Here is a 26,927-nt window from a genome sequence, read left to right as displayed (position 1 = left end):
TAAGGCAGCGTATGAGTGTGTGGGAGCTGAAAATCACTGTTATGCCTGATAGTTGCCTGGAAACATGGAATATGGTGGGAATTCCTCCATTGTTGTTATTATGCTGTCTTGCCAGTGAAGCTAAATTTAATATCACAAAAGGCTAAGAGAGCTCAGCTGATGATGAATTTATTTTAAATGCATCCACACTGTTTGCACCTTGTCATAACGGATTTCACATTCTCCTGTGCTGATGTAAATGAGTTGCCTCTTTTCTTGTTAGTTATACAACTCAAAGCTCAAAAGTTCAAAGTAAATTTTTTATCTATGTATATATATGTCATCATATACAACTCTGAGATTAATTTTCTTGTGGGCATTCTCCATAACTCCATAATAGAATAATGACCATAAGAAAATCAATGAAAGACCGCACCAACTTTGCACCAAGACAACAAACTGCGCAGGTTTCAGTCGAAGCAAGCAGCTGAAGAAGGGAGTGAAGAAATCGGGTAGAAAAAGTTGTGTTTTTTTAAAACACTGCTCAGGGAGAAGGGTCTGCACTGCGCAGGCGCATGACATGGCGCGCCAAGGTTTAAAAGCAGACCACCACATACAGCGGCCATCGTTGGAGTGGCCACCGTCGGAGTGGACTGAGTCAGAGTGGGACGGCTTTGGCTCAACAGGCTTCGGCGAGAACAGGCAGAGGCCAGGGTAGGTTCCGGTAAGTTTTTTGTTCAGATTGTCTAGAGTAGAGAGAATGCCAGGCAGGATGTTGGAATGCTCCTTTTGCAGGATGTGGGAAGTCAGGGAGCCCTCCGGTGTCCCTGACAACGACACCTGCAAGAAGTGCATCCAGCTGCAGCTCCTGGCAAACCGCGTTAGGGAACTGGAGCAGGAGCTGGATGACCTGCGGATCATTCGGGAGAATGAGGAGATTATAGATCGTAGCTACAGGGAGGTAGTTACGCCAAAGGAGCAGAGGACAGGAAATTGGGTCACTGTCAGGTGAGGGAAGAGGAAAGGGCAGGCAGAGCAGGGTTCCCCTGTGGCCATTCCCCTCAACAAGTATACCGCATTGGATACTGTTGGGGGGATGACTTACCTGGGACAAGCTACAGTAGCCGGATCTCTGGCACTGAGTCTCGCTCTGCAGTGCAGAAGGGTGGGGGGAAAAGAGGAGAGCAGTAGTGATAGGGGACTCGATAGTTAGAGGTGCAGATAGGAGGTTCTGTGGTCGTGACAGAGAATCCAGGATGGTTTGTTGCCTCCCGGGTGCCAGGGTCAAGGATGCCTCTGATCAATTGCATGACATTCTGAAGTGGGAGGGTGATCAGCCAGATGTCGTGGTGCACATCGGTACCAATGACATAGCAAGGAAGAGTGAGGGGGTCCTGGAGAGTGAGTATAGAGAGCTTGGTAGGAAGTTGAAAAGCAGGACCTCGAGGGTGGTAATCTCAGGATTGCTACCTGTGCTACGTGCCAGTGAGGGTAGGAATAGGATGCTCTGGAGGATGAATAAGTGGCTGAGGAACTGGTGTAGGGGGCAGGGTTTCAGATTTCAGGATCATTGGGACCTCTTCTGGGGCAGGTGGGACCTGTACAAGAGAGACGGGTTACACTTGAACTACAGGGGGACCAATATCCTTTCAGGGAAGTTTGTTATTGCTATTGGGGAGGCTTTAAACTAGATTTGCAGGGGAGTGGGAACCAGAGTGCCAGAGCTGACAGTGTGGTTGGGGTGAAAATAAATGATGTTAAAAGTTCAAGCAAATCCACCAATAGAAAGGTTGTGAGTGGTGGTAAAAATCTTCTGAGGTGTATACGTTTCAATGCTATGAGTATTGCGGGGAAGGCGGATGAGTTGAGGGCATGGATTGACGCGTGGAATTATGACGTTATAGCAATTAGTGAAACTTGGCTACAGGAGGGGCAGGACTGGCAGCTTAATATTCCAGGGTTCCGATGTTTCAGATGTGATCGAGGCAGAGGAATGAAAGGTGGGGGAGTAGCATTGCTTGTTAGGGAAAATATTACAGCAGTGCTCAGGCAGGACAGATTAGAGGGCTTGTCTACTGAGTCCTTATGGGTGGAGCTGAGAAACAGGAAAGGTGTGGCCACATTAGTGGGATTGTATTACAGACCACCCAATAGTCAACAAGAATTGGAAGAGCAAATCTGCAGAGAGATAGCAGGCAACTGCAGGAAAAATAAAGTTGTGGTGGTAGGGGATTTTAATTTTCCATATATTGATTGGGACTCCCATACTGTTAGGGGTCTAGATGGTTTAGAGTTTGTAAAATGTGTTCAGGAAAGTTTTCTAAATCAATATATAGAGGGACCAACTAGAGGGGATGCAATATTGGATCTCCTGTTAGGAAACGAGTTCGGAGAAGTGACAGAAGTCTGTGTAGGGGAGCACTTCGGTTCCAGTGATCATAACACCAATAGTTTCAACTTGATCATGGACAAGGATAGATCTGGTCCTAGGGTTGAGGTTCTGAACTGGAAGAAGGCCAAATTTGAAGAAATGAGAAAGGATCTAAAAAGCGTGGATTGGGACAGGTTGTTCTCTGGCAAAGACGTGATCGGTAGGTGGGAAGCCTTCAGAGGAGAAATTTTGAGAGTGCAGAATTTGTCTGTTCCTGTCAGGATTAAAGGCAAAGTGAATAGGAATAAGGAACCTTGGTTCTCAAGGGATATTGCAACTCTGATAAAGAAGAAGAGGGAGTTTTATGACATGTATAGGAAGCAGGGAGTAAATAAGGTGCTTGAGGAGTATAAGAAGTGCAAGAAAATACTTAAGAAAGAAATCAGGAGGGCTAAAAGAAGACATGAGGTTGCCTTGGCAGTCAAAGCGAAGGATAATCCAAAGAGCTTTTACAGGTATATTAAGAGCAAAAGGATTGTAAGGGATAAAATTGGTCCTCTTGAAGATCAGAGTGGTTGGCTATGTGCGGAACCAAAGGAAATGGGGGAGATCTTAAATAGGTTTTTTGCGTCTGTATTTACTAAGGAAACTGGCATGAAGTCTATGGAATTAAGGGAAACAAGTAGTGAGATCATGGAAACTGTACAGATTGAAAAGGAGGAGGTCCTTGCTGTCTTGAGGAATAAATCCCCGGGACCTGACAGGGTGTTCCCTCGGACCTTGAAGGAGACTAGTGTTGAAATTGCAGGGGCCCTGGCAGAAATATTTAAAATGTCGCTGTCTACAGGTGAGGTGCCGGAGGATTGGAGACTGGCTCATGTTGTTCCGTTGTTTAAAAAAGGATCGAAAAGTAATCCGGGAAATTATAGGCCAGTAAGTTTAACGTCGGTAGTAGGTAAGTTATTGGAGGGAGTACTAAGAGACAGAATCTACAAGCATTTGGATAGACAGGGACTTATTAGGGAGAGTCAACATGGCTTTGTGCATGGTAGGTCATGTTTGACCAATCTATTGGAGTTTTTCGAGGAGGTTACCAGGAAAGTGGATGAACGGAAGGCAGTGGATATTGTCTACATGGACTTCAGTAAGGCCTTTGACAAGGTCCCGCATGGGAGGTTAGTTAGGAAAATTCGGTCGCTAGGTATACATGGAGAGGTGGTAAATTAGATTAGATATTGGCTCAATGGAAGAAGCCAAAGAGTGGTAGTAGAGAATTGCTTCTCCGAGTGGAGGCCTGTGACTAGTGGTGTGCCACAGGGATCAGTGCTGGGTCCATTGTTATCTGTCATCTATATCAATGATCTGGATGATAATGTGGTAAATTGGATCAGCAAATTTGCTGATGATACAAAGATGGGAGGTGTAGTAGACAGTGAGGAAGGTTTTCAGAGCCTGCAGAGGGACTTGGGCCAGCTGGAAAAATGGGCTGAAAAATGGCAGATGGAGTTTAATACAGACAAGTGTGAGGTATTGCACGTTGGAAGGACAAACCAAGGTAGAACATACAGGGTAAATGGGAAGGCACTGAGGAGTGCAGTGGAACAGAGGGATCTGGGAATACAGATACAAAATTCCCTAAAAGTAGCATCACAGGTAGATAGGGTTGTAAAGAGAGCTTTTGGTACATTGGCCTTTATTAATCAAAGTATTGAATATAAGAGCTGGAATGTTATGATGAGGTTGTATAAGGCATTGGTGAGGCCGAATCTGGAGTATTGTGTTCAGTTTTGGTCACCAAATTACAAGAAGGACATAAATAAGGTTGAAAGAATGCAGAGAAGGTTTACAAGGATGTTGCCGGGACTTGAGAAACTCAGTTACAGAGAAAGGTTGAATAGGTTAGGACTTTATTCCCTGGAGCGTAGAAGAATGAAGGGAGATTTGATAGAGGTATATAAAATTATGATGGGTATAGATAGAGTGAATGCAAGCAGGCTTTTTCCACTGAGGCAAGAGGAGAAAAAAACCAGAGGACATGGGTTAAGGGTGAAGGGGGAAAAGTTTAAAGGGAACATTAGCGGGGGCTTCTTCACACACAGAGTGGTGGGAGTATGGAATGAGCTGCCAGACGAGGTGGTAAATGCGGGTTCTTTTTTTGACATTTAAGAATAAATTGGACAGATGCATGGATGGGAGGTGTATGGAGGGATATGGTCCGTGTGCAGGTCAGTGGGACTGGGCAGAAAATGGTTCAGCACAGCCAAGAAGGGCCAAAAGGCCTGTTTCTGTGCTGTAGTTTCTATGGTTTCTAAGTACAAAAAGAAAGAAATAATAATAATAAATATTGAGAACATGAGATAAAGAGTCCTTAAATGTGAGTCCTTGGGTTGTGAGAACACTTCAGTGATGGAGCAAGTGAAGTGAATGACGTTATCCCCTTAGGTTGAAGAGCCTGATGGTTGCTGAACCTGATGGTGTGAGTCTTAGGGCTCCTGTACCACCTTCTTGATGGCAGTAGTGAAAAGAGAGCATGACTTGAGTGGTGGGGGTCCCTACTGATGGGTGCTGCTTTCCTGCAACAATGTTTCATGTACATGTGCTCAGTGGTGTGGAGGGCTTTACCCACGATGAACTGGGCTGTATTCACTATCCAATATACTCTCCATACACATCTATAGGAGTTTGTCAAAGTTTTAGATGTCATGCTGTACTTTTGCATACTCCTAAGGAAGTATAGGTGCTGCTGTGCTTTCTTAGTAAATGCATTTACATGTGGGGCCCAGTGCAGGTCCTTTGAAATAATAAAACCAAGGAATTTAAAGTTGATGACCTTCTCCATCTCTGATCCTCCAATGAGGATTGGCTCATGGACCTCTGGTTTCCTCCTCCTGAAGTCAATAATCAGCTCCTTGGTCTTGCTGACACTGAGTGAGAGGGTGTTGTTATGGCACCACTCAGGCAGATTTTGTATGCTGGTTCATCACCATATTCAGCCTATGAGACTGGTATTATCTACAAACTTGAATATGGTATTGGAGCTGAGCTTAGTCGCAAAATCATATGTGTAAAGTGAGTAGAGCAGAGGACTAATCTCACAGCCTTGTGGTGCGCTTGTGTTGATGGGGATTATGGAGAATTATGGAGAAGATGTTGCTGACAATCCAAAATGACTAGGGTCTGTAAGTGAGGAAATCGAGGATCTAATTGCACAAGGAGGTATTGAGACACCACTATTTTTGCTGTCCTCCGTTGTTGAATCATTTGTTATTTTTCTGCTGCCATTGAACTTTTAAATATATTGAGATCTATATTATGGGCTGTCGAACTTAGCAAAATAATTCAACAAAATATCAAGGTTATAAAGGCGATACACACTTATACACGCACACTTAAAATAATTAAGGCACTTAGTCAAATATAGTATAACTCACCCTGTACATTCTCTTCCTGGCAGCCAATTCCCCATTTCCACTTTAAGGGGCCAGCTATATTTGCATTAGATTAAATAGATCCATGTTCAGTGTTGGGTTTCCCAGCCTAAGAGTGGCATCCAGGTGGACTCTGCGAGGAGGCATCACCAGGCAATGCAGAACTTCTGCAGCTGGCCCCCTGCTGGATGGAAGTCTCACCACAGCTTCACCCCGGAAGTGTCCAGCTGTTGGCTGATCTGCTGACTGGCTCATCGTGACCTCTAGAAGATTTGTCTCTGTTTTCTGAAATGACTATTAATTTAGTCTTGATAATTTGTACTGAAGAAAATCCATAAGCACCATTAAGCTTTTGAGCCCCTTTCAGATTTGATTGTTTTTTTTTCACACTATTTTATAAATGTGACATATATTAAATAAGCATACTTTTCATCATTTCGTTTTAAGCCCTGGGACAAGATGCCTTCTTTGGATGCTCACATTTTCCTTAAGCTTCAAATGTGAATCTGAAAGAAGGTTTAATTATAAAATTGAGGAGTTTTAATACGTAATAATATTTAGTTCACTACCTCCAAATAAGTAAATTTTAAATTAGCTAAGCATTCCCTTATTTTAATCCATTCAGAGCCTTTTACTAATTTACTAATAACTACTAGCACAGTAGTTATTTTTATTTTTTAAAAATATAAACTCTTAAAGTAATCCAATTGCTGTTCTTATGTTTTATAATTTATGCTGAACAAAGGATCGTCGTCATTATTTTGAGCTGGGATGTTCTGTCAGGTTTCCCAGCTGGTGCTTCTTAACCCACTAGAAATTTTGTTAAACACATTAGATTCCGGAGATGCTGGAAATCCGGAGCAACACACACACAATGCTAGAGGAAATCAGCAGATCAGGCAGCATCAATGGAAAGTGAATAAAGTTAATGCTTCTGGCAAAACTCTTCATCAGGGCTGGAAAGGAAGGGGGAAGAAGCCAGAATAAGAAAGTGGGGGAGGGGAAGGAGTACAAGCTGGAAGGTGAAGCCAGGAGGGTGGTGAGGTGGCGGGGGGGAGAGAGGGGATGAAGTAAGAAGCTGAGAGGTGAGAGCTGGGAAATGTAATAGGCTGGAGAAGAAGGAATCTGATAGGAGAGGAGAATGGGAGAAAGGGAAGGAGGGGTGGTACCAGGGGTAGGAGATAGGCAGGTAAGAGGGGAGGGTCAGCATGGGGAATTGAAAAGGGAAGGGGGAGGGGAAAATTACTAGAAGTTGGAGAAATTGATATTCATGGAATGTTCAATGGAAATTTTGTTGATATGATAAATCTTAGACAGATTATGCTGGAGAATGAAGCATGCAAATTGGCAGAATTTCCTCAGGTTCTATCTTTAATCATCCAAGTATGATGCCACACCTTTCTCCCTTATGGGAATAACTTAATATCTGAACCTATACTATATCCTCATTGAAGGCTTTTACTTTTTGACTGGTAGGCTTTAATTCTGTTCACACAGTCCACTTCAGTTCACTTAAATTAGTATTCATGTTTATCCGAAATTGGTAATGTTTTTTATCTTCTGCCTATTCCATACACATGGAATTTATTTCAAATTTTTAAAATGTTAATAAAATTTGAAGGTTTTACTTTATAGTTTTCTGTCTAGTAAAACCCTTGAATTTTGGTTGGCTACTTTGACAGCTTGGTGATATTAGTGTTACAGGATGCCACAGATGCCCTATAGAAGGTATCAAGTAACGATTGAGAAAAGAGAAATCTAGATCACAAAACCTGCTGAAGCTTTGTGGGTAAGGTTCTCTGAAATTAGTAATGCGTGCTGTTCATTTTCCAGCAACCAGGTGATTTAACTAACCCTCTTGAGATTTGTTCCTTTATGCTTTGAATAAATCTGGGTTGAATAACTACATTCATTTCTCATGTCAGTAGCATCATCAAGTACAATTACTCAGCTTGCCAGATTTCTTATATTATTCTGATTGCAGTTTTCATTAATAGTACTATTTCGGTTAAATCCTACAGCTCCTTGTTGTCTGAGTGTTGGTTTAATCAGTGCTAATGCAAGACAGTGATCTAACTAATAGCAGAGAAATGACAAACTGTGCTATATCTGTGAGATGAGGTGCTATTTCTCAAGCTTACGTTGCACTTCACTGGAACAGCATAGGAAGCCAGGAAAAGAAGAACGTTGTGAAATGGGGAACTTAAGTGACCTAATGCAGCCTCCTTCTCTTTCTTTTGCGGCTTGTCCTGCTTGCCTACCACATGCTCAAGGCAGAAAATCTTGAAAGTGTTGTCAATCATGTTGTCTCTCAAACACAACCAGTCGCCTCCATACACAAGTGCATCACTGCCAGTAGGACAGGCTTTTCATTGATTATGATGACTCTGTTGAGGACTGATTTGATAATTATTGCTTTTCCTAATATATGATCAATTTTAATTAGGTTGCAACTGAAGAGACATAATTGAAGTTGGGTGTCTGAGTACAAATGGTGATGGTCAGGTTTCCTCACACTACTAGATACCATGGAAATTGAGGCAAGCGTGGGTCAGTCACCCAGCGTTCAGCGCATGAAAATTCCACAGATTATTGAGCCATTGCAAGCTCTGCTCTAAGTGCTGCAATCCACAATTCTTGATAGAGCCAGTTATTCTGAACCTTATGCAGACAGACCAGGAACGTAGGCCATATTATGAGGACAGGTGACTAGTGTTTGAATTACTTGGTCCATTTGGGACAAAACTTGCTCAGATTGTGAGGGTGTCATATGCCTCTAATACTCAATGGAACATCAAGCACCCAGAGGTGGCCATCCAGGTCAGGAATAGTGGTAGTCAGAACCCTGAGGGTAAAAAAGAGTAAATTGGATGTTACCTTAAGACCATAAGGTCATAAAACATAGGAGTAGAATTAGGCCATTCGGTCCATCAAATCTTCTCTGCCATTTCATCATGGCTCATCCCAGATCCCATTCAACCCCATACAGCTGCCCTCTCACCATATCTCTTAATGCCCTGATCAATCAGGCATCTATCAACTTCCGCTTTGAATATACCCAGAGACTTGGTCTCCACTGCAGTCTGTGGCAGAGCATTCCACAAATTCACTACTCTTTGGCTAAAAAAACATCCTTCCTTACTTCTGTTCTAAAAGGTTGCCCCTCAATTTTGAGGCTGTGCCCTCTAGCTCTGGATACTCCAGCAGAGGAAACATCCTCTCCATATCCACCCTATCTAGTCTTTTCAACATTCGGTAGGCTTCAATGAGATCCCCATGCATTCTTCTAAATTCCAGTGAGTACAGGCCCAAAGCTGCCAAACACTCCTCATATGTTAATCCCTTCATTCCCAGAATCATCCTCATGAACCTCCTCTGGACTTTCTCTAATGACAACACATCCTTTCTGAGATAGGGGCCCAAAACTGTTGACAACACTCCAAGTGTGGCCTGACTAGTGTCTTATAAAGCTTCAGCATTATCTCCTTGTTTTTATCTTCTATTCCCCTTGAAATAAATGCCAATATTGCATTTGCCTTCTACACCACAGACTCAACGTGTAAATTAATCTTCTGGGAGTCTTGCATGAGGACTCCTAGGTCCCTTTGCACCTCTGATGTTTGAATTTTCTCCACATTTAGATAATAGTCCACACTATTGTTTCTTTTATCAAAATGCATTATCATACATTTTTCAACACTATATTCCATCTACCACCTTTTTGCCTATTTTTCCAATTTGTCTAAGTCTTGCTGCAATTGCATTGTTTCCTCAGCACTACCTACTCCTCCAACTATCTTCATATTATCTGCAAATTTTGCCACAAATCCATCAATTCCAATATCCAGATCATTGACAAGCAATGTGAAAAGTAGAGGTCTCAATACTGATCCTTGAGGAACACCACTAGTCACTGGCAGCCAACCAGAAAAGGCCTCCTTTATTCCCACTCACTACCTTCTACCTGTCAGCCATTCCTCTATCCATGCCAGTATATTTCCTGTATGACCATAGGATTTTATCTTGTTAAGCAGCCTCATGTGAGGCATCTTATCAAATACATTCTGAAAATCAAAGTAAATGACATTCACTGCCCACTTTGTCCACCCTGCTTGTTACTTTTTCGAAGAATTCAACAGATGTCAGGCAAGATTTTTCTTTACAGAAACCGTGCTGACTTTGACTCATTTTATTACTAGTTCCAAGTACCCTGAAACCTCGTCTTTAATAATAGACTCCAACACTTTCCCAGCCACTGAGGTTAGGCTAACTGGCCTATAATTTCCTCTCTTTTGTCTTCCTCCCTTCTTAAAGAGTGGTGTGACATTTGCAATTTTCCAGTCCTCCGGAACCATGCCAGAATAAAAATGATTCTTGAAAGATCATGACCAATGCATCTGTTATGTCTTCAGCAACCTCTTTCAGGACTCTGGGATGTAATCCATCTGGTCTAGGTGAATTATCCACTTTAAGAACTCAGTTTGCCTTGGACTTTTTCCTTTGTAATAGCAATAACACTCACTTCTGCTCCTTGACATGCATGGATCTCTGGCACACTGCTAGTGTCTTTCACAGTAAAGACTGAAGCAAAGTACTTATTAAGCTCATCTGCCATTTCCTTGTCCCCACTACGACATCACCAGCATCATTTTCCAGTGGTCCAATATCAACTCTCACCTCCCTTTTATTCTTTATTTAACTGGAAAAACTTCTAGTATCCTACTTTATATTATAGGCTAGTTTACCCTCATATTTCATTTTTTCCCTTCTTACAATTTTTTTTGTTTCCTTTAGTTGGATTTTAAAAGATTCCCAATCATCCAACTTCCCATTCACTTTTGCTACTATGCAGTCCTTACTTCTCTTGTCGGCATGATCGCCTAACCTTGCCATTTGAGAACATTTTCTTCTGTGGGACATATCTATCCTGCGCCTTGTGAACTATTCCCAGAAACTTCAGCCACGTCTGCCCTGCCATCATCCCCACCAGTATCCCCCTCCAATCCACCTGGACAAGCTCCTCCCTCCTGCCTCTGTAATTCCCTTAATTCCATTGCAATACTGATCACATGTGATTTATGTTTCTCCCTCTCAAATTCTGAGAAGAGTGCCCTATCCTTGTGGATCTTCTAGTGGATCTACTGGGCATCCCACAGCAGCCAAGTTTATTAATGTCTTGTAAGTAACATAGAATGCCTTCCTTAACCCGCTTTTCTTTGAAATCATATAATGCATTTGATGTCAATTACGTACCTTGAATACGCCAAGCTGTTTCAGAATCAGAATCAGAATTAATATCACTGGCATATATTGTGAAATTTGTTGTTATGCAGCTGCAGTACATTGCAATACACTATAATAAAAACTTCAAATTATGGTAAGAAGAATACATATATATTTTTTAAGTTAAATTAAATAAATAGTGCAAAAAGAGAGAGAAGAAGTATTGAGGTAGTGTTCTTGGGTTCAATGTCCCTTTAGAAATCTGATGGCAAAGGGGAAGAAACTACCCCTGAAGTTTTAGACTAATACAGCTGAATGTTTGAAAGCTATGTTGGGTTGGTGTAAGTAATTGAATTCAGCAATTGATTTTTGGATAGTATTTCATCAGTTAGGTCATAAATTATTGTGCTTTGCGATGGAATTTCTAGTCTAGTGCTTTAATGGAAGGAATGCGTTAGTTCAGAAAACAACATGGGTGGTACAGTGGCGTAGCAGTTAGTGTGACACTACTACAGTTTGGGTTTTTGGAATTTGGAGTTCAATTCTGGTGTGATCTGTAAGGAGTCAGTATGTCCTCCCCATGGAATGTGAGAGTTTTCTCCGGGTACTCCAGTTTCTTCCCACAGTCCAAAGATGTACCAGGTAGGTTAACTGGTCACTGTAAATTGTCCCATGATTAGGTTAGGGTTAAATTGGGGTTGTCACTGGGGTGGTGCAGCTTAAAGGGCCTGTTCCACACTGTATCAGTAATTAAATAAACTAGCACAGCAAAGGGCAATGCCACAGTTTTGGCCATAATATGACATTCATAAAATTGAAAGAGGGATTTTAAAGGCCAGCTTCAATTTAGAATAATGAACAAAAATAAAATAAAATGTTTGTCTTGAATTATGAAACAGGTCTTGCATGAGATGGCCACACATTTTAATTCCACATCCCATTCCCATTCTGACATGTCCATCCATGGCCTCCTCTACTGTAAAGATGAAGCCACACTCAGGTTGGAGGAACAACACCTTATATTCCGTCTGGGTAGCCTCCAACCTGATGGCATGAACATCGACTTCTCTAACTTCCGCTAAGGCCCCACCTCCCCCTCGTATCCCATCTGTTACTCATTTTTATGCACACATTCTTTCTCTCACTCTCCTTTTTCTCCCTCTGTCCCTCTGAATATACCTCTTGCCCATCCTCTGGGTCCCCTCCCCCTTGTCTTTCTTCCCGGACCTCCTGTCCCATGATCCTCTGGTATCCCCTTTTGCCAATCACCTGTCCAGCTCTTGGCTCCATCCCCCCCCCCCCCCCCGTCTTCTCTTATCATTTTGGATCTCCCCCCCCCCCTCCAACTTTCAAATCCCTTACTCACTCTTCCTTCAGTTAGTCCTGACGAAGGGTCTCGGCCTGAAACGTCGACTGCACCTCTTCCTACAGATGCTGCCTGGCCTGCTGCGTTCACCAGCAACTTTGATGTGTGTTGCTTGCATGAGATGGGTAGTGTTTTGTTCTCCACAGGGAATCATAATGGAGTAAATGGAAGAGCTGTATGTTCAGCAGTACAAAGGCTGAGGCCATTTGCAGTGTAATGCTCTATTTATAGATCATCAGTTTAACAACTCAAGTATCAGAACTCATGGTGTGGGCGCAATGGATCATCAGAAATAATACTAAATGAATCAATCAAAGCTTTTGAATGATCTTTACTATCCAACCATATTATCCAAGGAAGAATTTGTACTCAAAAAGCTCAGCAAGAGAATCACTGCATGTTGAATTAGAGTGAGAGAACACCAAAAGGATGGACAGAGTCAAAAGCTAGATGGCATGTTTGTAAAGGCTGGGGGGGGGGGAGCGTGGGGAGGGAACTTAAAGGAGACCCAAGGAGTAAGTTTCTCATATGGAGGATGGTGACTATTTGGAGTGAGCTGCCAAAGGAGGTAGATACTATTACAAGGCATTTAGATAGGAGCTTCCACAGGAAATTAATAGAGGGATACGACCCTAATGTGGATAAATGGGATTGGGATTAGCATAGATAGGCATTACATTTGCGATGGATGAGGTGGGACATAAGTGCTGTATGTTTCCATGATTCTATGACCTCTGCACTCATTAGAATCAGGCATCTTGTGCACCCACTATTCACAATTGTCTTTATGTCTTCTCTAGCTCAGACCCCCGAGCTTTTCAGATCATTTTTCTCATGAGAAAGACAGCCGTTAGGTCTTCTTCTGCTTTTTAATATTTACTTATTAAAAGCTTTAGGTCACAACAGATTATTTCTTAATGTGATTACGTACAAAATCTTTATTGAAAAAACTTCTGAGCAGCTTTTCCAAACACTTACGTTTGGAAAAACTTGGGCTCATTAAGCCTAGCTAGTATGGCTTCTGAGTGGGAGACCATGTTCTGCAAACTTGATTGAGTTTTTTTTTGAGGTGGTAACAAAGACGATTGATGAGGATAGGATAGTGGATGCTGTCTACATGGACTTTTGTAAAGCATTTGACTTGTTTCCTCAGGGTAGGCTGATCCAGCAGATTAAGGTATGTGGGATTCATGGAGACTTGGTAGACCTGATTCAAAGTTGGCAATTGGGTATAGAGGGCCGAGGGTAGTGTGGAGGGATATTATAATGACTAGAGTCTGTGACCAGTGGTGTTCTGCTGGACTGGTGTTGGGACCTCTGTAGTTTGTGATGTATTTAAGTAAATAGGGTGAATTTATTAGTAAACTTGCAGATGACACAGGATTTGGCACAATTATGGATAGTAAGGAGGGTTGTCAAAGGATACAACAGGAATTAGATCATATGGAAGTATGGGCATAGAAGCTTAACACAAAGTTTAACACATGAAATACTGGAAGAATTATGGATCAGGCAGTATCTATCAGACAGTCGATGTTTCAGATTGAATCCTTTCATGCATTATGGGAATCATAAATAGGCCTTCAAATAGTAGACATGATGTGGGGTTGAAATTGCAAAGGGAGCTGGAAAAGGCACGTAATAAGGGTAATAACACAATTATAATTGGGGACTTCAACATGCAAGGGGACTGATAAAATCAGGTTGGTGTTGGATTGCAAGAGAGGGAATTTGTTGATGTCTATGGGATGGCTTTTGAGAGGAGCTTGTGCTTGAGCCTACACAGGGAAAGGCTATCTTAGATTGGTTGTTGTGTAATAACCCAGATCCTATTAGGGAGCTTAATGTAAAGGAACACTTACGAGGTAGTGACCATGATATGATTGAATTCATACTGCAATTTGAGAGGGAGAAGCAAAAGTCACATGTATCAGTATCACAATGGAATAAAGGGAATTGCAGAGGCATGAGAGACAAGCTTGCCCAAGTGGATTGGTGGAGGATACTGGTGAGGATGACATCAGAGCAGGGATAGTTGAAGATTCTGAGAACAGTTCACAAAGTGCAGGATAGATATGACCCAGAGAAGTTGTTCTCAAATGGCAGGGTTAGGTAATCGTGGCTGAAAAGGGAAGTTAAGATTGCATAAAAGCCAAGGAAAGGGCATATGAGGTAGCAACAGTGAGTGGGAGGTCGGATGATTGGGAAGCTTTTAAAATTGAACAAAAGGAAACTAAAAAAGTTAGAAGAAGGGAAAAGATGAAATATGAGGACAGACTAGTCAATAATATAAAGCAGAATACCAAAAGCTTTTTCAGTGATATAAAGTGTAAAAGGGAGGTGAAAGTTGATATTATACCACTGGAAAATGATGCTGCTGAGGTAGTAATGGGGCACAAGGAAATGTCAGATGAACTTAATGGGTACTTTGCATATGTCTTCACTGTGAGTGTCAGGGAGCAGGAGCGAGTGCCATTGCTATTACAAAGGAAAAAGTTCTAGCAAGCTCAAAGGTCTGAAGGTGGATAAGTTACCTGGACCAGATGCACTACATCCCAGAGTCCTGAGAGAGGTTGCTACAGAGATAACAGATGCATTTGGTCATGATCTTTCGAGAATCACTTGATTCTGGCATGGTCCCGGAGGACTGGAAGATTGCAAATGTCACTTCATTTTTTAAGAAGGGAGGAAGACAAAAGAATGGAAATTATAGACCAGTTAGCCTAACCTCAGTGGTTGGGAAAGTGTTGGAGTCGATTAATAAGGATGAGGTTTTGGGGTACTTGGAGACTAATGATAAATTAAGTCAAAGTCAGCATGGTTTCTGTAAAGGGAAATCTTGCCTGACAAATCTGTTAGAGTTCTTTGAGAAAGTAACCAGAAGAGTGGACAAAGGAGAAGCAATAGATGTCATTTACTTCAGTTTTCAGAAGGCATCTGATAATGTGCCACACATGAGGCTGCTTAAAAAGATAAAATCCTATGGCATTACAGGATAGATACTGGCATGTATAGAAATGTTCCTCGGGGATCAGTATTGGGATTGCTACTCTTCACATTGTTTGCCAATTATCTGGATAAGGGAATTGATGGCTTTGTGGCAAAGTGTGTGGATGATACAAATATAGGTGGAGGGGTAGGTAGTGCTGAGGAAGCAATGCAATTGCACCAGGACTTAGACAAATTGGAAAAATGGGCAAGAAAGTGGCAGATGGAATACAATGTTGGGAAATGTATGATAATGCATTTTGGTGAAAGGAACACTAGTGCAGCATCAGAGATTTCAATGGGTTCAACAGGTTTCAATAGGTGCATTTAATGTCGGAGAAATCTATACAATATATATCCTGAAATTCTTTTTTCTTTGCAAACATCCAAAAACAGAGGAGTGCTCCAAAGAATGAATGACAGTTAAATGTTAGAACCCCAAAGCCTCTTCCAGTTCCCCCTCTCTCGCACCAGCAGCAAAGCGACGATCCCCCTCCCCCACCAGCAAACAAGCATCTGCACCCTCCACCGAGCACTCAAGTGTGCAGCAAAGCATCAATAAAGACAAAGACTTGCGGTACCCCAAAGACTACTCGTTCACCTGGTAATTCAACATACCACAAGCTCTCTCTCTCCTTAATAGGGGAAAAAGAGGTGTCCCTGTTTTGCAGCCAGAGAGGAGACATAACTCACTGATTTACGGTGTTAAAAGTCTGTTGCGTCGCTTTTTCCGAGCTCTGTGCCCAAATATCTTGGGTCTCCGGGTACACAGTCAGCAGCCAGCTCACTGCTTTTGATCTTCTGTGTACGCCCATGACACACCAGTTTTCTGCAGCGGCACCAACCTCGAATCCACCCGCCTTCAGAGCCATGAAAGTCTGGCACCCTGAAGGCGCATTAGTCTTTCAGGCTTCGTCCTTGGCAAATTGAAAAGCAGCCGGTCATGAGGCCCTGAGAGCGGGTCCCATTCCTGCAAAGAACTGAAGTCAGCGTGTAACTCCAGGTCAGGGTCTTCAAAAGAACCCTGAAAAGGGAAAAAGAGATATTAAAGATAGAAATGGAGCTGTTTCCAAAGATGCAAGCGAAGGAGTCGCCGTTAGGCACCATCGTCCTAAGCTCCGCGTCCACCCTCCATCAAACAGGAGGTGCAGAGGGTCATAGGAGTCCTCGTGCAAGAGTCCCAGAAGTTAATTTACACTTTGAGTCTGTGGTAAAGATAGCAAATGCAATGTTGGCATTTATTTCAAAGGGAATAGAGTATAAAAGGAAGGAGATAATGCTGAGCCTTTATAAGACGCTAGTCAGACTGCACTATTGTCAACAGTTTTGGGCCACATATCACAGAAAGGATGGGTTGTCATTGAAGAGGATCCAGAGGAGGTTCACGAGGATGAATCCGGACATGAGGGAGTTAACATATGAGGAGCACTTGGCCGCTTTGAACCTGTACTCACTAGAATTTAGAAGAATGCTTGGGGATCTCATTGAAACCTACCGAATGTTGAAAGGACTAGATAGGATGGATGTGGAGAGGATGTTTCCTATGGTGGGGGTATCCAGAACTAGAGGGAACAGCCTCACAATTGAGTGCCGACCATTTAGAACAACAGTAAGAAGGAATTTTTTAGCCAGAGAGTAGTGAATCTGTGTAATGCTCTGCCACAGGCTGCGGTGGAGGCCAAATCCATGGGTATATTTAAGGCGGAAGTTGATCGTTTCCTGATCGGTCAGGGCATTAAACAATTTGGCGAGAAGGTAGGTGTATGGGGTTGAGTGGATCTGGGATCAGCCATGATGGAATGCCCTAATTCTGCTCCTATGTCTTATGATCTTGTGGTATTATTTGGACTGAAAGATGACTGCAGATTCAGTAATCTGTAGCAAAGTATAAAACTCAGCGGGTGAAGCAGCATCTATGGGACTAAATGACAAATAACATCGTGGATGGGACTCTTCATCTGGACTAAAAGGAGTTTAACTGAACAAGTGTGGAGTGTTGCAGCTTGGGAGTCAAATGCGCGTGGAAAGTGTACTGTACGTGGCAGAATCAGAATCACATTCAGGTTTATTATCACTGACATATGTCATGAAATTTCTTGCTTTCTGCCACCAGTTCAGTGCAGAATACCTCATGTACAGAGGGATCTTGTTACACAAGTCTATAGCTCCCTGAAAATGGCAATACAAGTGAAGAGGGTGATAAGGAAAGCAGACAGCATACTTGGTTTCCATAGTCTGGCTATTGAGTATCAATGTTGGCAAGTCATGTTCCAGTTATATAAAACTGGTGAGGCCACTGCATTACAGGAAAGATGTGAAGGCTTTGGAAAGTGTACAACTGAAGTTCATCAGGATGTTACCTGGATTAGAGAATGTTAGCTACAAGGAAAGGCTAGACAAACTTGGGTTGTTTTCTCTGGGACATTGGAGGCTGACGGGCATAGGTACTTTGGATAATCAGAATCTTTCTTCTGAGGGTGGAAATGTCAAATACTAGAGGACATACCTTTAAGGTGAGAGGAGTAAATTTAAAGAAGATATATATGGCAAGCTTTTTACACAGAGTCCTAGAAACCTGGACTACACTGTCAGGGGAAGTTACAATAGCAATATTTAAGAGGCATTTATACAGGTACATGAATAAACAGTCGGGATTAGTTTCGTTTGGCATCCTGGTTGGCACAAAAACACTATGGGCTGAAGGGCTTGGTCTGGTGCTATACTCTTGTATGTTCTGTGCGTGCTCTACAATCAGCTGAAATCCATGGGGGAGAGAAATTATTTTTCTTCTGGGGTCTGGCTTGGTCCCAGTGAGCTGAATGTCTTCCTTCTACACTAGAAAAAATAATAAGCATTTTGTGGTGACGTGGTACCTATTAATTCAGGTTGTAATCATAATTGCTATAGTGTATTTTATTCTTCACGTCATTTTTTTTGCCAATAATTATAAATTTGTAACTACAAGTTACTGATCACTCTGCCACTACAAACAATTTCTACTAATTTATTCTAACACAGTTGTGTGCATGGTTCTGGACATCTGCCATAAATCTCCTTGTAACCTCTTTGGAGAGTAGTATCAGCTTTTTCATCCTTTACTGAGAGTCTCTTATGCTGGGTCCTATTGTAAGGAATGCTGTCCTCACTTGACATCCTTATGTACTTCTAAACTGGAATTGAATTCAGTTTTCCAGCTGGGGTCTAACCAGTGTTCTGTAAAATATTAGCATAATGTTTGAGTAATTTTATGCTGTTCTACCTGTAACCTTCAAGTAATATATATTTTGTGCATAGCATTTTATTTTTCTTAGTTGTTTTGCTGTGGCTTTCATTTGACCTGCATATATTTATGGATATTTTGAAAGAAGGTATCGTTACTTGATGAAACTTTTATGTGGAATTCTTAATTTTCTTAATTTAAAATATGTATTTGTTCTCTGAATGTAGTGGACTGGCCTATATTGCCCCTAAGTAGCTGTCCTGGGAAGTAGCAGTTGATTACATAATATTTTTCCATCCTAGAATATTTCCCTAATCGATGTTAGTGGCTATATGAATGGAGCACGAGATTGAATTAACCTCGGAGAATCGTGCAATACAGTCAGCATTTTTAAGGCAACAGATGTCCCAGGAGATAAAATGAACCAGTGGGTTTACTTTGTGGGATATGAGGAACAGTTTTTGTTTCAGTCCTGCTTCACTTTCCCCCTCAAATCTTTTCCTGTTACATCAGTGACTGTATTAGTGCTACCTCCCGCACTAATACGGAACTCAAAAAGGTATTTCCTTTGTTGGCAATTTCTATGCGCTGCTTAATTTTACATACTTTATCTCTGTCTCTCCTCTTCCCTTTCTGAATTTCTCTAACATCATCTCATGGGATAGCATAATGACAATATCCATAAAGTGTCCAGATTACTTTGACTATACCTCCTGAAGCAATGTTCTTGTTAAGGGCTCTACTCCATTCTCCCAGTTTTCCTGTCTTTGTCATATCTGCTGTAATGAAGACACTTTACTCACAGATGCACCTGAGATTTCTTCCTTTTCCCTTCACCTTAGCTTCCCCTCCACCATGGTTGAGATAGCCCAGAAATTATTTCTTAAAATATTTACTGTACCTTTGCTTGCACTCCCCCTTTTCTTTTCCAGAACAGGAATAGGACCCCCAAATCCATGGCTTCCATCTTACCAACCACAGCATTCAACACTTCTAATTTTTTGTGAGATTTCCTTCTTGTGCCTTCCATTTCCAGCATTCTGAAGAGACTGTTCTCTTGTCCATTCTCCCATTTCCACGAAGCTTTTCCCTTTGTTGTCACGTCGCATGCAACCACAAGAATCACTTTTAATATCATTGCTTTCTGCCATGCAGTGATTAAAACTATTTTTCCCAGTTAAGCAGGAGAATGAGGGGATATTTGACAGAGATGTGCAAAAAGATGAGGGATATAGATAGGGTAAATGCAAGTAGGCATTTTCCACTGAGTTTCGGGTGAAACTAGAGGTCCTGGGTTAAGGGTGAAAGGTGAAATGGTTAAGGTGAATCTGAGGGGAATAAGATGAATACCTACTGCTCCTGGGGCTAGAAATTTCATCTCCTCTGTTAGATACTGATTTGTTTGATTCCAGTGCACTTTGTAGACATCTGTATAAAAGTTTCTCTAAATAGGGCGTGTCAGTACCCTGAAGAAGTTTGGAACTGGAAATGGGGTATTTTATGTCCCCACTTTCCAGAAGAACAATATTCATTCGATAGACTCACTAAAAGTACTAATGATATATCCTTCAATGCCATTTTATCTTCATGCTATTGGCACTCCTATCAGCTGCATGAGATCCACCCATTGGGATTTGCCTGATCATGAAAGGCCCCAGATGCACCAAAAATAGCTTGTAACCATCTCACTGGAGTTTCACAATGCCTGCACCCAGACTAAACCATTTTGTTTATAGGACTCATCCTTAGAGCACAGAGAAAGCATCTCTTGTGCTGCTTTTCAGGATGCCTTGGTCACCAACAGCTGTTTGATTATGTTACAGTATTTTTGCTGGAAGCAGTTTGAGTGTTGGGTACCGCTGTTACAAGAATAATATCCCACGGAAGTGCGCTGGCTCTCATTATCAAGCGCAGTAAAATAGTCAGCTTTTATCATTACAAGGGAATTAACATAATGTGCTACACTGCAGTGATGCATTAACAGAGGATTACTGCATTTTACAGCAAAAGCAGGAAGGAAGTAGCAATGTTATGCCCATTATCTAATTATTCCTTTTGTTGTCCCACTCGACAGATGCTATTTGCTTTACAGCAGATGAGGAATTTTGCCTGAAGGCAGCACCATCTGATTTCCCACATAGCCGTGTCAGGGGAAATAAGGTAGCTATGCTTAAAGCTAATCATCACTGTTGTTGCAGTATTAAGACCACCATATATTGTTACTAAGAATATTTTCCATGAGGGTACAGCGTCGGAACAAAGAAAGCAAAAAAGAATTGCACTCTATTAGAAAACCTGATAGCACATAAAAAGTAATATAAATAGGTCCTGAAGAAAGAATATTGGGAGTTAAGTAGAAAGCTGATAAACAGGATCTCCAGTGTAGTAACCTCTCGAGTGCTGCCTATGGCATGTGCCAGTGAGGGTAAGAATAGGATGGTTTGACAGATGAATATGTGACTGAAGAATTGATGCAGTGGCAAGGTTTCAGATTTCTGGATCATTGTTATCTCTTCTGGAGCAGGTGTGACATGTACAAAAGGGAAGGGATACCCATCTGAACCTGAGGGGGACCAATGTCTTTACAGGCAGGTTTGCTAGAGTTGTTGGGGGGGTGGGTTTAAACTAATTTGGCAGGTGGATGAGAACCAGCGTGATTCAGTCCTCTGATGGGGCTGTTTGGTACACAAGTCGGTGCAGCATGTGGTGAAACTGTGAGGTAGGATAGGCAGATGTCAGGGCAAAATTGCAGACAGTGGGATGAGCTGAACTGTAACATGGGGGCAAAATTGAAAAGGGTGATAAATACAGGACTAAAAGTGTTATCTTACAATGCACACAGTATGTTCAATAAGGTGGATTATCTTGGAGCGCAGTTTAGAGATTGGCAGGTATGGTGTTGTGAGCATCACATGGCTGAAGGAAGATCATAGTTAGGAGCTGAACATCCAAGGATACACATTGTATTGAAATAACAGGCAGGTAGACAGAGGGGGTGGGAGGACTCTGTTGGTAAAAAATGAAATCAAATCCTTAGAAAGGTGACATAGAAAGGTGACACTTGTGTGTAGAGTTAAGAAACTGCAAGGTTAAAAAAAAAACCCTGGTGGGAGTTATATACAGTTATATACTCCAAACAGTAGCCAGGATGAGGGATACAAATTTCAACGGAAGATAGAAAATGCGTGTGAAAAAAAAGGTAATGTTATGATTGTCATGGGAGATTTTGATATGCAACTAGATTGGGAAACTCACGTCAGTGCTGGATCCCAAGAGAGGGAATTTTGTAGAATGCCTACGAGATGGCTTTTTTGAGCAGCTTGTGGTTGAGCCCACTAGGGGAAGAGCAATTCTGGATTGGATGTTGAGTAATGAACCAGATTTGATTAGGGAGTTTAAAGTAAAGGAACCCTTGGTAGGCAGTGATCATAATATAGAATTTACCTGGTAGTATGAGAGGGAGAAGCTAAATTCAGATGAATAAATATTATCATGGACTAAAGGGAATTTCAGAGGAATGAGAGAGGAGCTGGCCAAACTTGATTGGAATGGGACACTAGCAAGGATAATGGTGGAACAGCAATGGCTGGAGTTTCTGGGAGCAATTCAAAAGATGCAGGATAGGTAAGTATATCCCAAAGATGAAGAAATATCCTAAAGGGGGAGGGAATGTTGACTCAGACCATGAAAGGCCTGCGTCGGGCACTTTCATGCCTTACAAGGCGCAGATGGATGTGGGGCACCACTCCTCGCACAGACTAGAGCAATGTGTGTGATCCTAAAGGGAGGATGTGGCAACCATGACTGACAAGGGAAGTCAAAGACAGCATGAAAGGAAAAGAGAGGAAATATAATACAGCAAAAATTAATGGGATGTTAGAGGATTAGGAAGCTTTTAAAAAACAAAAGAAGGCAACTAAAAAACCATAAGGGGAAAAAAGATGAAATATGAAGGTAAACTAGCCAATCCTATAGAAGAGGATACAAATGGTTTTTACAGATATATGAAGAATAAAAGAGAGGTGAGTGTGGATATTGGACTGCTGGAAAATGATGCTGGAGAGGTGGCAATGGGAGACAAAGAAATGGTGGACAAAGTTAATTGGTATTTTGTGCCAGTTCTGTGGAAGGTACCAGCAGTGTGCTATAAGTTTGAGCATGTCAGGGGCAGAAAACAATGAAGCTGATATTACTAAGGGGAAGGTGCTTGGGCAGCTGAAAGATTTGAAGGCAGATAGGTCACCAGGACCAGATGATTACACTCCAGGGTTCTGAGAGAACTAGCTGAAGAGATTGTGAGGGCATTAATAATGATCTTCCAAGAACCATCAGATTCTGGAATGATTGCGGAGGACTGGAAAATTGCAAATGTCACTCCACTTTTTAAGAAGGGAGTGAAGCAGAAGAAAGGAAACTATAGGCAAGTTAGCCTGACTTCAGTGGTTGGAAAGGTGTTGGAGTCCATTATTAAGGATGAGGTTTCGGGGTACTTGGAGGAACATGCTAAAATAGGCCAAAGTCAGCATAGTTTCCTTTAGGTGAAATCTTGCCTGACAAATCTGTTGGAATTCTTTGAGGAATAACAAAGGGGATAGATAGACATTGGAGGTTGTTCACTTGGATTTTCAATGGGAAAAGTGGCAGACCCAACACTGATTCCTGCAGAACACTGCTAGTCACAGGCAGCCACCCAGAAAAAGCTACTTACACCACATGCTGAAGGAACTCTGCATGTCAGGCAGCACCCATGGAGATGAACAATCAATCAATATTTCAGGCTGAGACCTTTCTGTAGGGGTCCCTTTATTCCACTTTGTCTTCTGTCCATTGTAGTATCTTTTCGGTAATACCATGGGCTCTTGTTTTGTTTAGCAGCCTTATGTGTGGACGTTTTATAGAGCCATGGAGTACTAGAACATGACACCACAGAAGTAGGCCCTTCTTTGGCATATCTAGTCTGTACTGAACTATTAATCTGCTTAGTTCCATCCATTTGTACCCAGACCATAGTCCTCCATACCCCTCCCATCCATGTACCTATCCAAATTTCTTAAATGTTGTAATTGAACCCGAATCCACCACTTCTGCTGGCAGCCCTTTCCATACTCTCTCCACCCTCCGACTGAAGATCCCCTCATGTTCCCCTTAAACATTTTACATTTCACCCTTAACCCATGACCTCTAGTTCGATTCTCATCTAACGTCAGTGTTAAATGCCTGCTTAAATTTACCCTATCTTTCCCCGTCATGATCTTATATACCTCTATCAAATCTCTCATTCTTCTAAGATCTAGGGAATAAACGCCTCACCTACTCAACCTTTCCAGATGACTGAGGTCCTCAGGCCCTGATCACATTCTTGTAAATTTTCTCTGCAGTCTTTCCATCTTTCCTGTAAGTAGGTGACCAGAACTGCACACAATGCTCCAAATGAAGACTCACCAACATCTTATACAACTTCAACATAGCATTCTGTCTCCTGTATTCAATACACTGATTTATGAAGACAATGTGCGAAGAGCTCTCATTGCGACCTTATCTATTTGTGATGTCACTTTCCTGTATTCCCTCTGTTTTACTGCATTTCTCAGTGGCTGACTGCAAACCATGCAAGTCCACCCCAGGTTTGTCCTCCCTAAGTGTAACACCTCATACTTGTCTGCATTAAATTCCATCTGCCATTTTTCAGCACATTTCTCCAGCTGGTCAAGATTCTGCTACTAGCTTTGATAGACTTCCTGGTGATCCACTGTGCCCCCAATCTTGATGTCATCTGCAAGTTCTCCAATCCAGTTTAGAATGTTAACAAGCAGATCACCAAGGACATTTTAAATATTTCTGTTAGGGCCCCTGCAGTTTCTGCATTAGCCTCCAACAAGGTCTGAGGGAACACATTGTCAGGCCCTGGAGATTTATCCACCCTAACTTGCCTCAAGATAGCAAACACCACCTCTTCTGTAATCTGTACATGGTCTATGACCTCACTGCTGTTTGCCTCACTTCTATAGACTGTAAAAAAAAATCCATTTAAGATCTACCCCATCTCTTTCAGCTCCATGCATAGATTACCACTTTGATCTTCCAGAGGACCAATTTTGTCCCATGCTATCATTTTGCTCTTAACATATCTGTAGAAACCCTTAGGTTCTCCTTCATCTTGTCTGCTAGAACAACCTCATGCCTTCCTTTAGTCCTCCTGATTTCCTTCTTAAGTGTTCTCTTGCATTTCTTATACTCCTCAAATACCTTATTTGTTCCTGTCTGCCTATACCTGCTATGCACGTCCTTTACCTTAACCAGGGTCTTGAAAACCAAGTCTCCCTCAATCTGTTATCCTTGCGTTTTATTCTGACAGGAACATTCAAACTCTACACTCTCAAAATTTCACTTTTGAAGGCCTTCCACTTATCAAGTACAACATTGCCAGTAAACAACCTGTCCCAAATCCACACTTGCCAGATCTTTTCTGATACTATCAAAATTGACCTTTCTCCAATTTAGAATCTCAACCCACAGACCAGACCTATCTCTTTGCATATTTACTTTGAAACTAATGGCATTGTTGTCATTAGGTGCAAAGTGTTCCCCTAACGAACTTCTATCACTTGTCTCATTCCCTAATAGGAGATCTAGTTTGCACATTCTCTAGTTAGGACTGCTTAAGGAAACTTTCCTGAACACATTTGATAAAATCTTAAACATCCAGCCCCTTTACAGTATGGGAGTCCCAAATCATATGTGGAAAGTTAAAATCGCCTATTATCACAACCTTATATTTCTTGCAACAGTCTGTGATCAATCTAAAAATTTGCTCCTCCAAATCCTCTGGACTATAATGTAATCCCATTAATGTGGTCATAACTTTTTTCTTCCTCTTAAAGCCTCACTAGACGAGCTCCCCAGTCTGTCCTGACTGTGCACTGCTGTGATATTTTCCCTAATAATGCTACCGCTCCCCCTTTAATCCCTCCCGCTCTATCACATCTATCACAGAACTCCGAAACATTGAGCTGCCAGTCCTGCCCGTTCTGCAACTAACTCTCACTAATGCCTACAACGTCATTATTGCATGTCTGATCCATGCCCTAAGCTCAACCGCCTTTCCGACAATATTTCTTGCATTGAAATATGCACAGATCAGAACATTAGTCCCACCACGTACAACCTTTTGATTCCTGACTTTGTCGGCTTAACAACATCTTTCTTCACAGCCACTCCACCATCTGTTCTGGTGCTCTGGTTCCCATCCCCCTGCAACTCTGGTTTAAACACTACCCCCACCCACACCTGGGCAGCACCAGCAAACCTTACGGCTAGGATATTAGTCCCCTCCAGTTCAGGTACAAATCATCCCTTCTGTGCAGGTCCCACCTTCCAGGGAAGAGAGCTCAACGATCAAAAATCTCAGGCCCTCCTTGTTGCTCCATCTCCTTAGCCATGCGTTAAACCATATGATCTTTCTATTTCTGGCCTCACTAGCACTTGGCACAGGTAGCAATGCTGAATCACAACACTAGGGGCCCTGTTCTTTAATCTTCCCCTTATTTCGCAATAGCAATGAAAACACACACTGGACAGGCTGTTTAATGGAATATAACAAAGAGATGATTCCTTACATTGACTGAAAATTCAAATAACCAATATTCACTGACACTCCTTTGTCTATCCTGCATGTATTTCTTCAAAGAATTCCAACAGACTTATCAGGCAACATTTCTCCACTAGGAAACTGTTCAGTTTTGTAACTCCAAAACATAAAACTAATCGAAATAAAAAGTAGTTACTGCAGAATGTACGTACGTCAGTTTCATCTTTTATCTTAAGCAAGGCAGGGTGATACGATGATATCCGTCATGATATATGCTTTTACATGTAACTGTAACGAATTATTTAAACAACAAAGAATGCTTAATTAAAAATAGATTTACAATATTACTCAAACATTACTGAAATCTTACATACACAACACTCCTCCATGCTTTGCTATTAACTCCAACTTCAACTCAATATAGAATGCATCTCAATTTGTATACATATATATAGATAAATAGATAAAAATATTTCCTATGCTGTGGATGTCTATTTAGTAGTTGCATTACATAGTATACTATTTATATATAATATACTATGTAATACAATTACTATATAGACATCCACAGCATAGGAAATTTTAAATTATGCCTTTTAGACCTAATGATTTAATTGCTGTGGATGCTTTCTTACTCTTGTGGGATAATGTCTTTCCTGACAAGGGGGTTCACTCTGCTTGACAAGTGAGACTTCTGGTGGTGAAACAGTCTCGGGTTCTGGGGCCTTCTCCATAGTAAGAGTTGTCTCTGGGACTGCGGGAAG

The 26,927-nt window shown here is 41.8% G+C and overlaps 1 protein-coding gene across 10 annotated transcripts in view; it reads left to right on the top strand.

The window, feature by feature from the left end:
* rps6ka2 (ribosomal protein S6 kinase, polypeptide 2) overlaps positions 1 to 26,927 on the top strand; it is a 324,857-nt gene that overhangs the window by 67,941 nt on the left and 229,989 nt on the right. The window contains exon 1 of one of the 10 annotated variants that reach the window (XM_072265329.1): positions 20,679 to 20,735. The exons of the other annotated variants lie outside the window; for them this stretch is intronic. The gene's annotated coding sequence lies outside the window, so the exon portion shown is untranslated. Of the gene's footprint in view, positions 1 to 20,678; positions 20,736 to 26,927 lie in introns of those variants that run through there. 10 annotated transcript variants of the gene reach the window in all.

Source organism: Mobula birostris, chromosome 8, assembly GCF_030028105.1.
Source record: "Mobula birostris isolate sMobBir1 chromosome 8, sMobBir1.hap1, whole genome shotgun sequence".
Taxonomy (NCBI): domain Eukaryota; kingdom Metazoa; phylum Chordata; class Chondrichthyes; order Myliobatiformes; family Myliobatidae; genus Mobula; species Mobula birostris.
Note: the sequence above shows the minus strand (reverse complement) of the source record. Positions and strands in the feature narration are given on the sequence as shown.